This window comes from Lethenteron reissneri, chromosome 72 (genome assembly GCF_015708825.2).
Source record: "Lethenteron reissneri isolate LAM-NWPU_2019-01 chromosome 72, ASM1570882v1, whole genome shotgun sequence".
In the NCBI taxonomy this organism is placed as follows: domain Eukaryota; kingdom Metazoa; phylum Chordata; class Hyperoartia; order Petromyzontiformes; family Petromyzontidae; genus Lethenteron; species Lethenteron reissneri.
The window spans coordinates 5879737-5891933 of record NC_083850.1 but is presented as its reverse complement, the minus strand read 5'-3'; the positions used below and the strand labels follow the sequence as shown (position 1 = coordinate 5891933).

The 12197-nt window shown below is 41.8% G+C and overlaps 1 protein-coding gene and 1 pseudogene across 4 annotated transcripts in view; one reads left to right on the top strand and one right to left on the bottom strand.

Annotated features, from left to right (window-relative positions):
• LOC133361284 (zinc finger protein 239-like) overlaps positions 1–12197 on the top strand; it is an 807570-nt gene that overhangs the window by 124037 nt on the left and 671336 nt on the right. The window lies entirely within an intron of this gene.
• Positions 32–12197, bottom strand: part of LOC133361346 (zinc finger protein 208-like) — a 129804-nt pseudogene continuing 117638 nt past the window's right edge.

Genomic DNA, 12197 nt, shown 5'->3' with positions numbered 1-12197 from the left:
GCTTTGATCTTGATAGAGAACATCACTTTGTCTATGGCGGGCCGCCCGTTGGAACACTTTGGTCTGGATACACCTCGACGAGACCTTCCAGTGCCCCTTTGTGCTGAAATTGTTCGGGAGCAGAACTACGATACTATTGCTCTCTCACGTTTAGTGGACCACAATCTGCCTCTATTGCAGAATGTGCCTGCGCAACATACGGCATATGTATCATTGATAGAGAAGATCTACTCCGGACAAGGTTCCGTCACCTTCCTCGACGCACCTGCTGGCACTGGGAAGACGTTCCTCATCAACACCATATTAGCCTCTGTCCGGTGCAAAGGAGATATTGCGTTAGCAACAGCTTCTTCTGGCATTGCTGCTACTCTTATGGATGGGGGACGCACAGCTCATTCCACATTCAAGCTACCACTGAATTTGACACGTGAAGATGCCACTTGCAATATCTCCAACCAAAGTGGTACTGCCAAATTGTTACGTGCTTGCAAAGTCATTGTTTGGGATGAATGTACCATGGCACACAAAAGAGCTGTAGAACTCCTCGATGACACTTTACGCGATATCCGCGAACCCCGTCAAGTCATGGGAGGAGTCTGTGTCATTTTATCAGGGGACTTTCGTCAGACACTGCCTATCATTACCCGGGGAACCATGGCGGATGAGGTCCATGCGTGCTTGAAGAAAAGCCGCCTTTGGACCCAGGTCGATAAGCTAAAGTTGACTACTAACATGCGCCTATTGACCAGTGGGGATTTGTCGGCTCAACGTTTTGCCGACACATTACTCCACATTGGAAATGGGACTATGCAGCCAATCCATAACGATGACATTACACTCCCTATCGACTTTTGTCATATGTTGTCGTCTCCTAGCGACTTAAAAGACAAAGTCTATCCTGATATCGCCACCAAACCTATGGGAGATGATTTGTGCACTTGGCTATGTGCACGAGCTATACTGGCACCCCGGAACGATGATGTCAATGCAATCAATGCTCATATTTTGGGGTTGCTGCCACAGCCTGCTGTGACGTACAAGTCGTTCAACAAGACACTTGAAAATGACGATGCAGTACGCTTTCCCACTGAATTTCTTGACTCTCAAGAATTGCCAGGCATGCCTCAACACAAACTCACGCTGAAGGTTGGCGCACCTATACTTTTGTTGCGAAATCTCAATGCTCCAAAACTCTGCAATGGTACAAGACTTTGTGTCAAGTCTTTGTTTCCAAACTTAATTGAAGCAGTTGTGTTGACTGGCAGTCACAAAGGGGTTGAAGTGCTATTGCCACGGATCCCCATTATTGCCGAAGATGTCCCATTTCCCTTCAAGCGAACGCAATTCCCCATTCGTTTGGCTTATGCAATGACCATTAACAAATCTCAAGGTCAAACATTCCTAATTGCTGGGATCAATCTACAAACGCCTTGCTTTGCCCACGGCCAACTATACGTGGCCTGCTCTCGCGTCGGATCCGCCAAAAACTTATTTGTCTACGCACCTGGCGGTATCACGAAAAACATTGTGTACCCACAAGTTCTCATTGATTAGTTTCTAAACTTCCGTAATCAATTATCTTTAAACACTTCACTTAAACACACTCTTTACTTACCTTTTTCTAACACTCCGTAATAAATTATTCGATACACTTTAACATCTTTCTCTGTCCCCACTTATGTACCCGCCACAAGCACAACGCGTGCACATGCAAACCACAAAATACAAAGCCTCCAACTCAGACAACACGTGAGGACCCGTGCAACGCCGGGTTTTACTGCGAATTGCCAAAGTTGTCAATATGTGTGTCTGTTCAACATGTTAACCGTATTTCCCGACATGCAACAAACAGCAAATTTCGCATGGGGCTACTTTGCAGACTGTACACCATGCAAACATTCTCAAAATACACTTTTTTTAGGGGAGGGGGTGAGCTCAATAATGCATATATTTTGGTACACCAATTGACCTGTGACGTCAAATATGTCATGTGACCCGCGCATGTGTAAGCGTAACGCATTGCAGTGTCGTGGTTAGCGCGCCGCGCTACGAACCCGGCCACCCAAGTTCCATTCCCGCTCACGGCCACCACCGGTGACAATTATTTGAACCGGTCGTGGGCCTACCCTAGGTCCACTCAGCCTCAAAACGAGTAACTGGTGTGGCGTATGAACATCGCCACTGGGGAGACAAAGGCGGCCTGGCGTCGTGTATCCAAGACCCGGGCGAAGCCGGGTAGTACAGCTAGTAGAACTATACAGTATTGCTGTTGGGAGTGGAGCCTACAATCGCTACGTTGCGCATTTTAACCTGGTTCTCGACGCAAGTCCCCTGCCCATGGTGGAATCTTGTGCCTTTCCGGGCGTTAAGGGTTCGCACCACAGGTCCCTGGCTTCCTATGAAAAATTTGACCGGGCTCCAGACACCGGTCCCTCGCACGTGGCGGATCCTTGAGGCACCCAGCTTAAATGTGTATAGTTGAAGGTGCTAGGTGTTGTCTTCTTCTAACAGCTACTAACGTGCGTGTGTTGTCTGTTTTTAGGATTTGTCCATTGATGTTATTTTTATTGCGGCGTTTTTTTGTTGAGTTCTGTCACTTGAGTGTTGCAGTTTGTTTAAGAATTCGTCACGTGAGCGTGGTGTTTTGCTTGTGGGAATTTCGCTTTGTCAAAATCTGTGATTGTTATAATCTCGTGAGTTTATAATGGGTTTATAATGGGTTTGTGCGTCTATTTATTTAAATATATTCCGTCTTTTGTTATTCGATGACATTTAGCATTATTTGCTCCGCTGCGGGCCTCCTGTCACCGCTCCCCATTGACATGTTTGGTGGCTTCTACATACTATTAACATTCCCTCCCTTTGTTAATGCTACCCCCTCCCTCTGATGCTGCTAATCCTACATAATGAATGGGCATAATATGACTTTGAAAACCCCCCCGCCCACCTCCTACGCATTTCCCATAAATATGCTAAATTCCTCTTGATATGCAAATTATTTTGTCAAGGCGCTCTTATTCCACCTCCAACCCAGCTTATATATACGCTCCAAGCTTGGCAGTGTTTCATTCTTCACCTGAAGACGGCTACTTGCGTTGTGGCCGAAACGTCGTGAGAATTATTTTATTATGTTTAATTTTTATTATTTTATTACTTCCCTTCTACGTGACTTTACCGAAAGAACTAAGAAGAAGTATGAGTCCATTCATGAGTAGTATTCACTAAGCACCGATGGCACTAACCTACATACAGTTATGATTAAACAAAGTAAACATTAGTCGCTCATCCCAGCTCAGACATGATCATAGCAATTATTTCCAAATCCGTGTCGGGTCCCACGAGAACAGGGCACGTCCACAAACTCTCAAAATATAAACTCACATTGTATACTCTAACATTATAAACTCTAACAGCATAACCTTTAAACTATGAGCTACACATTGTAACGCTTTAAAATAACACTACAAACTAGTGTTATAGTAAACTATAATGTTGTGAACTCTAACAATATAAGCTATGAGCGATACATTATAACGCTATAAAAAACATCATAAACTAGTGTTACAGATTAGAACAAATTACATTGAAGTATTAAAATCGAATCTCATTCGAATTCTTAGCTTCACACCGTGGTCCTCTAAGAATAACACTATGCTCGTGAGTATGTAACATGTCTGTATGTAATATGTATGCATGAGATATGTCTCTATGTAGTATGTATGCATGTAAAATGTATGTATGTAATATGGACGTGCCAACCAAGGGTGGGATATGTGAAACGGAAGGTGCAGGATCAGGATGGGATGAGAATTATTTGAATAACACTTTGGAGGTATTAGGATCAAGCTGTCTACTATTGGATGAATGTTCCATCTCAATGGCATCAAATAGCAATATTCAGTATGAATATGTAAAATAATCGCACAAACCCAATATTAGCCCGTGAAATAATGAATCGTTATAATTGTAATAACTCCGTAGTCAGACTGCAGAGGGTTCTTTTATGTAGCCTTTAACGCGGTTTCAGACCCCAGGCGTCACGATATAGCAACGACGACGACGAGACAGCAACCAGCCAACACAGCCCCAAACCTCGTTCCTCCCCCTCTCTCATTCTCGGCGTGAACCTCCGCCCACACTTGGTCTCGCCTTCCCTTCTCGAACTCTCTCTATCTTGTTGTCACCACTTGTCCCTTAGTTGATGCACTGTCTTTACATCACCCACCTCTATGACCTCTACCTGACCCCCGCCATGGGCGGAGCAAATTGGGGGATTTTCCCTGTGGCACCTGTAGGCAATACAACCATGCCCTGTCCCCCACTGCCCATGGAAGCACGTGTTCCCGCCGCCCCGAGTTCTTTTCATTAGCGGATTGCGCTCTGGTGGGGAAAGGTCCTCGTTATGAATCGTTTCGCAACGTTCAGGTCCAGAATACCGAAGTATACCGGGAATCACCTGTACTTAAAAACATGTAAACTGATCACACTATAAACAATAACACTAAACATTAAACGACAAAAAAACCTACCAACTGGTTTTATAATTTATACCACCATAAACGGAGGTACGGTATTTTAATTTCATTAGAAGTATTATAATGGAACTCTACACATGGTTAATTGTCCGTTCAATCGAACCGACGGTCGGATATGTGAACTGTGGGGGTCGAGGGTAAGAATGGCATTCAAATTTTAGAATGACAATTTGGTCGTTTTAGAAAATTACTGTACTTGAATGTATGTTATGTGCAAATGCAAATTGTTAGTCGTAAATGCGAGGGAGGGGTTAAGAGGTGCACGTTTAATCCAGTGTTAACATTTGTTTTAGCATCATATTTGAGGACACTGTTGTTGATAAGAATTCGTCTGGACATGGCACGTGCCTTGTTCTATACTCGATCAACCAAAATTAGTACAATGTCGGTCATAAAGGAATGCGAGTATTCACAGAGCCCCGATGACACTTACCTACCGAAAGTTATGGTTAAACAAAGTCATCTTGAGTGACTTAATTCTCAGCTCAGACATGATCATCGCAATAATTTCCAAAGACGTGTGGGGTCCTGCGAGAGCAGGTCCCCACTCGGAATCGGAAGTAGCTGCGTCGCCCTCGAAATGTGATGTTGCTGCTGTTGTTGTCGCTGCTGTTGTTGCTGCTGTAGTTGCTTCTGTTGCTGTAATAAACGCAGGGAGGTGGTGTTCCGTGATGGGATGACGCCTTTTATTAAAGCCTCTGATCAAACTCACCCGATTGACGTCCTTTATCGTCGCATTTGATCAACTCTGATATTGTATACTCTCACATGTTAAGCTCTATCATAGTTAAACATAATATTATAACCTATGAAATACAGACTATCCATTGTAACGCTGTTAAAGAATATTACCCATTGGGTTTCACTCCCTCGTCGAGAAGGCCGCTCTCTTCCTTTTCTAAAGTTACATGCTAATTTCTCACGTGAACATCACTAGCCCCGACCACTTCTTTATGACCCGAGGTCTACACCGATTTCAAACGTTTTAAAACAGTCTGTCTCAGCAGCAGACCATGCTTTCCCACCTGACGGACGCTTGTGTTGTGCCCGAAACGTCGTGATTTATTTTATGCCTATGTGACTTTTAATTAAATAACCAAAGAGTTTATAATATTATAACTATTAACTACAACCTATCCATTATAACTCCGTAAAATACTATTAATTGTCATAGTATATAATCACGTAAATGGAGGTATGCGATTATAATCGCATAAGAATCATTAGAATCGCACTGTGCTCATTAGAATCACACTGTGGTCGTACGTATGGTAAGTGAATATGCGAACACGGGGGTAGGATATGCAGGATAAGAATCGAATTACAATTATTCGAATCCCGATAGTCGTATTAGAATCACACTGTCCACTGTTGGATGAATGTGTCGTATCAATGGAATCGGATAGCCATATAAGTATATACAGTATGCACAAATAAAGAGTATAACAATCACACATTGTAACATAGATACAACACACATTATTTAAAAAAACGTATTTAAAATATATATTCCACTTTTTTAAAACTCAGAATGTCGTCGTCCATGTGGGGAGATGGAGCGCAGTGGATCGTATCGTCTAAGCTGCTTTTCGGAATCCGTGTGATAACCCAGTCACATCGCCTAACTCCAGTGACAGCACCTTACCCAAACTACATCTCCCCAACAAGGCAGCCTTACCGATGCTGTGTATTGTGTTTGTGGGATAACAGGGGTGTGTATTATCCCATGCGCCTTGCCCAAAACGACTGATTGTCCGCTTAACAGCCTAGCCTGTAAACCACCATTGGTGATAGTATTGTGTGAGAGCAGCTATTAAAGTCGCTTTGGCAAACGAGTTGGTGGCTGGCCAAACCATGCCTCGCTGTTTGTCTCCGGAGTGATGACGGATACCAACCAGACCAAGCGGAGACCATGTACCAAATCGGATTTTGGTAACTGATGTTAGAGTGATTGTATTGCAAGTGTGCTCACTACGCGTCTGTATGTGCTCACTCCCGAAGCTCGGCGATTTTTGGCAACGCCACGGGGCTGCATTCACTTTAAATCGAAGACAATGGAGGGCATGGGGAGCGTGTTTTTCCATTTATTCAAAATAAGCGCATAATTATACACTGAGATGCACTTACATATTCATACATGAAGCACAATGGGCACATTACCCTTCGGTATGTTAATAGACATGCGGATTGTGCCTTCCAAAATTAACAATCGAATGCAAATATCCTGAAAGACAAAGGATTGGATCCTAGGGGGGGAGTTATAAGGCGGCTCAGAAGCAGAGCTCAATGCCATTTCGAGAGGGAACTTGATGAGGTTGGACGCTCGACTCGTCGCTCTGCTGATCGTCCTTCAAGCGCGAGACAACGCAGCCTGGCGAGCACAATTGCTGTGTCGACAGTTAGGCGACTTTGCGTCGGGAGAGTTCGTGGCGACATCTTCAGACGGGTTCCAGACATCGATATACCGTGAATCTCCAAGTAAGTGTCTATTTTCGCGGATAAACTCGTTCTTGTTTTAGCAGTTAACAAAATCCAAAACTCAACGCTAAACATCCTTGCCGATAGCGTACTTTTGACTCGATAACACCGCTACTGTTACTACGCTCACATGGAGCAGAGACGCTCTCCACAGCCCCACGCACACGGGGGCAAGGAACCATTCAATTGCTCTGTGTGTGGGAAGTCCTTTTCACGGCAATCAAGTCTTCAGAGACACCAGAGAACACACACGGGCGAGAAGCCATTCTTGTGCTCTGTGTGTGGGAAGGCATTTGCACAGGCATCAACTCTTCAAAATCATCAGAGAACACACACGGGCGAGAAGCCATTCTTGTGCTCTGTGTGTGGAAAGACATTTGCACAATCATCAACTCTTCAAAACCATCAGAGAACACACACAGGCGAGAAGCCATTCCTGTGCTCTGTGTGTGGGAAGACATTTGTACGGTCATCAACTCTTCAAAATCATAAGAAAACACACACGGGCGAGAAGCCATTCCTGTGCCCTGTGTGTGGGAAGACATTTGCACAATCATCAACTCTTCAAAACCATCAGAGAACACACACAGGCGAGAAGCCATTCCTGTGCTATGTGTGTGGGAAGACATTTGTACGGTCATCAACTCTTTAAAATCATAAGAAAACACACACGGGTGAGAAGCCATTCTTGTGCCCTGTGTTTGGGAAGGCATTTTCACAGTCGTCAACTCTTAAAAGGCATCAGAAGGTCCACAACGATAGGAAACTGAAATCAAAAGCTGAAGTTCAAGGTGCTGCATTGAGTCCTGAAGAATTTTCCACCCTCGATCCCATGCAGTTGGATCCCGAGAGATGGCTGGATGTAATGGAGTGGCTCGAGAGTCAACCAGAGAGCTCGGGGTGACTGAAAAAATATTACGTCATGTGGTTATATCTATTAAGCCGTATCGTGTACTTTTGTGTATAATTTTGACCATTTTAGTTCTACAGTTTTTGTGAGAGTTTAATGACGTGCCCAGTGGTGGTTTGTAATGTTATCGGATTACTTGCCGAAGTGGTGTGATGAGCACTGGCTGTGAGAGGGTTCAATTGTAGTCGTTATGTGTTCCTGTTGAGCTAAAGTTGGAATGCGTCTGTAGATACATCTTTACTCAACATTTTAAAGATTTTTTTCATGTGTATGGCTTTTTTTGATTGGTATTAATCGATTTTAGATAGCTGATTTCAGGATGTACATTGATGACGCGTTCGTTGGATATATGGCCTTGACTTCAACATAGACGCACAGTGAACAAATGTGGTGAACTAATAAGGAAATAATGGGGAATGATACTTTAACGCGTTGGTATTCCTGGAACGGAAATGGTTTGCATGGTACTGGAAATGTGTGAACATAGGGCATAATACATTCGGTTCGAGTTTTGACTTAAAATGATTGCAGATGAATAAAAACGATTTTTTTAAACAAATGTGTGTCCGTTTATGTATTCATATCAACAACGTGTTTTAAGCGAGTTTCAGGTGGAGGATCTTCGTCACACATCTGCCCTTAACCGGCAGCATCTTGGCTGTCTCCCCATTAACATGTGTTCCTGGAGGGGAAAGGGCCCCATTATTTATCGATTCACAACGTTACGGTCCCTAATCATCAAGTATACAGGGAATCCTGTACGCTATGACATGTGAACTGTAACACTATAAACGATAACACGAAACATTAAAATACTATAAACTAGTTTCATCTTTATTATTTAAAAATTGTATTTTATTATGTTTTATTTTTATTATTTAAAAATTTTATTTGATTATGTTTTATTTTTATTATTTAAAAATTGTATTTCATTATGTTTTATTTTTATTATTTTAAAATTGTATTTTATTGTTTTATTTTTATTATTTAAAAATTGTATTTTATTATGTTTTTTATTATTTAAAATTGTATTTTATTAAGTTTTATTTTTATTATTTCATTATTTCATCATCAAACACAGAGGTACGGTATCATAATCTCATTACAAGCAGTACAATTTCAACGTGATCGTATTAAAATCTCATTCTGCGCATATGTATGTATAGCGTACGTGCAAGCGAACTGTGCTCGTATGCATGTAATATGCATCTATGGCCTTTGGACATGCGAACCGGTGGTCGGATATGCGAATTGGGGGGTGCAGGATTATGATCGGATTGAAACGATTATAATAACACTTTGGTAGTATTCGAATAACACTGAGCTAGAATGTATGCTGGTAGAATGTTACATCGCAATGGCACCGAATAGCAATATACAGCATTGATATTGGGCGTGGAGCCTACAAGCGCAACCTTGCGCATTTTGACCTGTTTCTCGACGCCCGTCCCGCGCCCATGGTAGATTCTTGTGCATTTCGTGGCGTCAAGGGCTCGCACCACAGCCTTGAAGGATTAGGCAGGTCCCTGGCTTCTTTTGGAGAATTTGACCAGGCTCCAGGCACCGGTTCCTCGCACGTGGCGGATCCTTGAGGCACCCCGGGCCTCAAGCGATACATTATAACGCTATACAATAACATTATTATCTAGTGTTATAGATTAGAACAACCTGTGCATGTAACATGTATATATGTAACATGTATGTATGTAATATTGGGTTTGTGTGATTACTTTATATATACATACTGAATATTGCTATTTGATGCCATTGAGATTAACATTCATCCAGCAGTGGATAGCTTGATCCTAATACCACCAAAGTGTTATTCAAATAATTTTAATCCCATCCTAATTCTGCACGTTCCGTTTCACATATCCCACCATTGGTTCGCACGTCCATATTACATACATGCATACATGTTACATGCATACATGTTACATCCATACATGTTACATGCAAACATGTAACATGCATAAATGTTACATGCATACACACTACATACAGACATACTACATACAGACATGTTACATGCATATATACTTACTACGTACAGACATGTTACATGCACATATACTTACTACAAACAGACATATAAAATGCACATATACTTACTACATACAGACATGTTACATGCATGACTGTTACATACTTACGACCGTAGTGTGATTCGAAGAGGACCACGGAGTGATTCGAATAATTTGAATGCGATTCGAATATCACACTTCAATGTAGGTTGTTCTAATCGAATTACAATTATTCGAATCCCACTATAGTCGTATTAGAATAACACTGTCCACTGTTGGATGAATGTGTGGTAAAGAGTATAACAATCACACATTATAACATATATAAAGAGTATAACAATCACACATTATAACATATATACAATACACATGATTTCAAAAACGTATTTAAACATTTCTATTCATTTTTTTAAACTGAGAATGTCGTTGTCCATGTGTGGAGACGGAGCTCGGTGGAATGTGTCGTCTCCGCTGTGTTTCGGACGCAACACAAGCGCCCGAAACGATGTCTGCAGCAGACATCGTGCTGCTCGCAGCAGACATCGCGGACATCGCGATTCTCACCTGAAGACGGGCGCTTGTGTTTCGTCCGAAACGTGATTTACCTTGTTTCATTTCTACCTACGTGACTTTACCGAAAGAACCAACGAGTATTAATTCCTGCAGTCACGAAAGCTTCAAATCAATATTAGAATATCATTAGAAGTATTATAATCACAATGTGATCGTAATAGAATCACACTGCACATATGTATGCATATTACATACATACTATGGTCGTATGTATGTAATATGTATGTCCGTTGGACATGCGAACCGGTGGTCGGATATGCGAACTGGTGGATTAGGATCGGATTAGAATGATTAGAATAACACTATGGTCGTATTAGAATTACACTGAGCTAGAATGTATGTTATATGTAGATGCATATCGCGAGTCGTAAATGCAAAATGGGAGGTGCGCGGTTTTGATCGCATTAAATTGTTATAATAACAACGTGGTCCTATTAGAATCACGCTATCGACTGTTGCTGATGTTCGGGTGGTGGCCTCCGATTCGGGATCAGCTCTTCCATTACTCGCCTGGTTGGTTACATTCATGCATATTACATACAGACATGTTACAAACTCACGAGCATAGTGTGATTCTTAGAGGACCACGGTGTGAAGCTAAGAATTCGAATGAGATTTGAATACCACACTTCAATCTACGGTGTTCTAATCTGTAACACTAGTTTATGATGTAATTTTATAGCGTTATAATGTATCGCTCATAGCTTATATTGTTAGAGTTCACGACATTAAAGTTTACTATAACACTAGTTTGTAGTGTTATTTTAAAGCGTTACAATGTATAGCTTATAGTTTAAAGGTTATATTGTTAGAGTTTATAATGTTAGAGTATGCAATGTGAGTTTAAAATCTGAGAGTTTGTGAACGTGCCCTGTTCTCGTGGGACCCGACACGGATGTGGAAATAATTGCTATGATCATGTCTGAGCTGAGATGAGCGACTAATGTTTACTTTGTTTAATCATAACTGTGTGTAGGTAAGTGCCATCGGGGCTTAGTGAATACTACTCATGAATGAACTCATACTTCTTTCGGATATAAATTGAAATCGTGTTGGTAGAACAAGTCGCCTGCCTTTTCTAGACGAATTGTTATCTTCAAGTGCGTCCGTAAATAAACTGCTAAAATACACAGCATAGGGAAGGCTGCCTTGTTGGGGAGATGTAGTTTGGCTAAGGCGCTGTGGCTGGGTGATGACACGGATTCTGAAACAATGGAGTTAAACACTCGCTGCTTGGCCCCGTCGACAGCAGCGAAGACTGTCATATACCGCCCCATTTACGAGTTGGCTGTACAATGTGTATAGTTGAAGGTGTTAAGTGTTGTCTTCTTCTAACAGCTACTAACGTGCGTGTGTTGTCTGTTTTTAGGATTTGCCCATTGATGTAGTTATTTTTATTGCGGCGTTTTTTTGTTGAGTTCTGTCACTTGAGTGTTGCAGTTTGTTTAAGAATTCGTCACGTGAGCGTGGTGTTTTGCTTGTGGGAATTTCGCTTTGTCACAAATTGCGATTGTTATAATAATTGTAACGATTCATAATCTCATTAGTTAAGAATGGGTTTGTGCGTGATTCTTATACGATCACACTGTGATTCTAATGCTTCTAATGATATTATAATACCTTACCTCCGTTTAAATGGTTATAAATTAAAACACTAGTTTATAATTGTTTAATGTT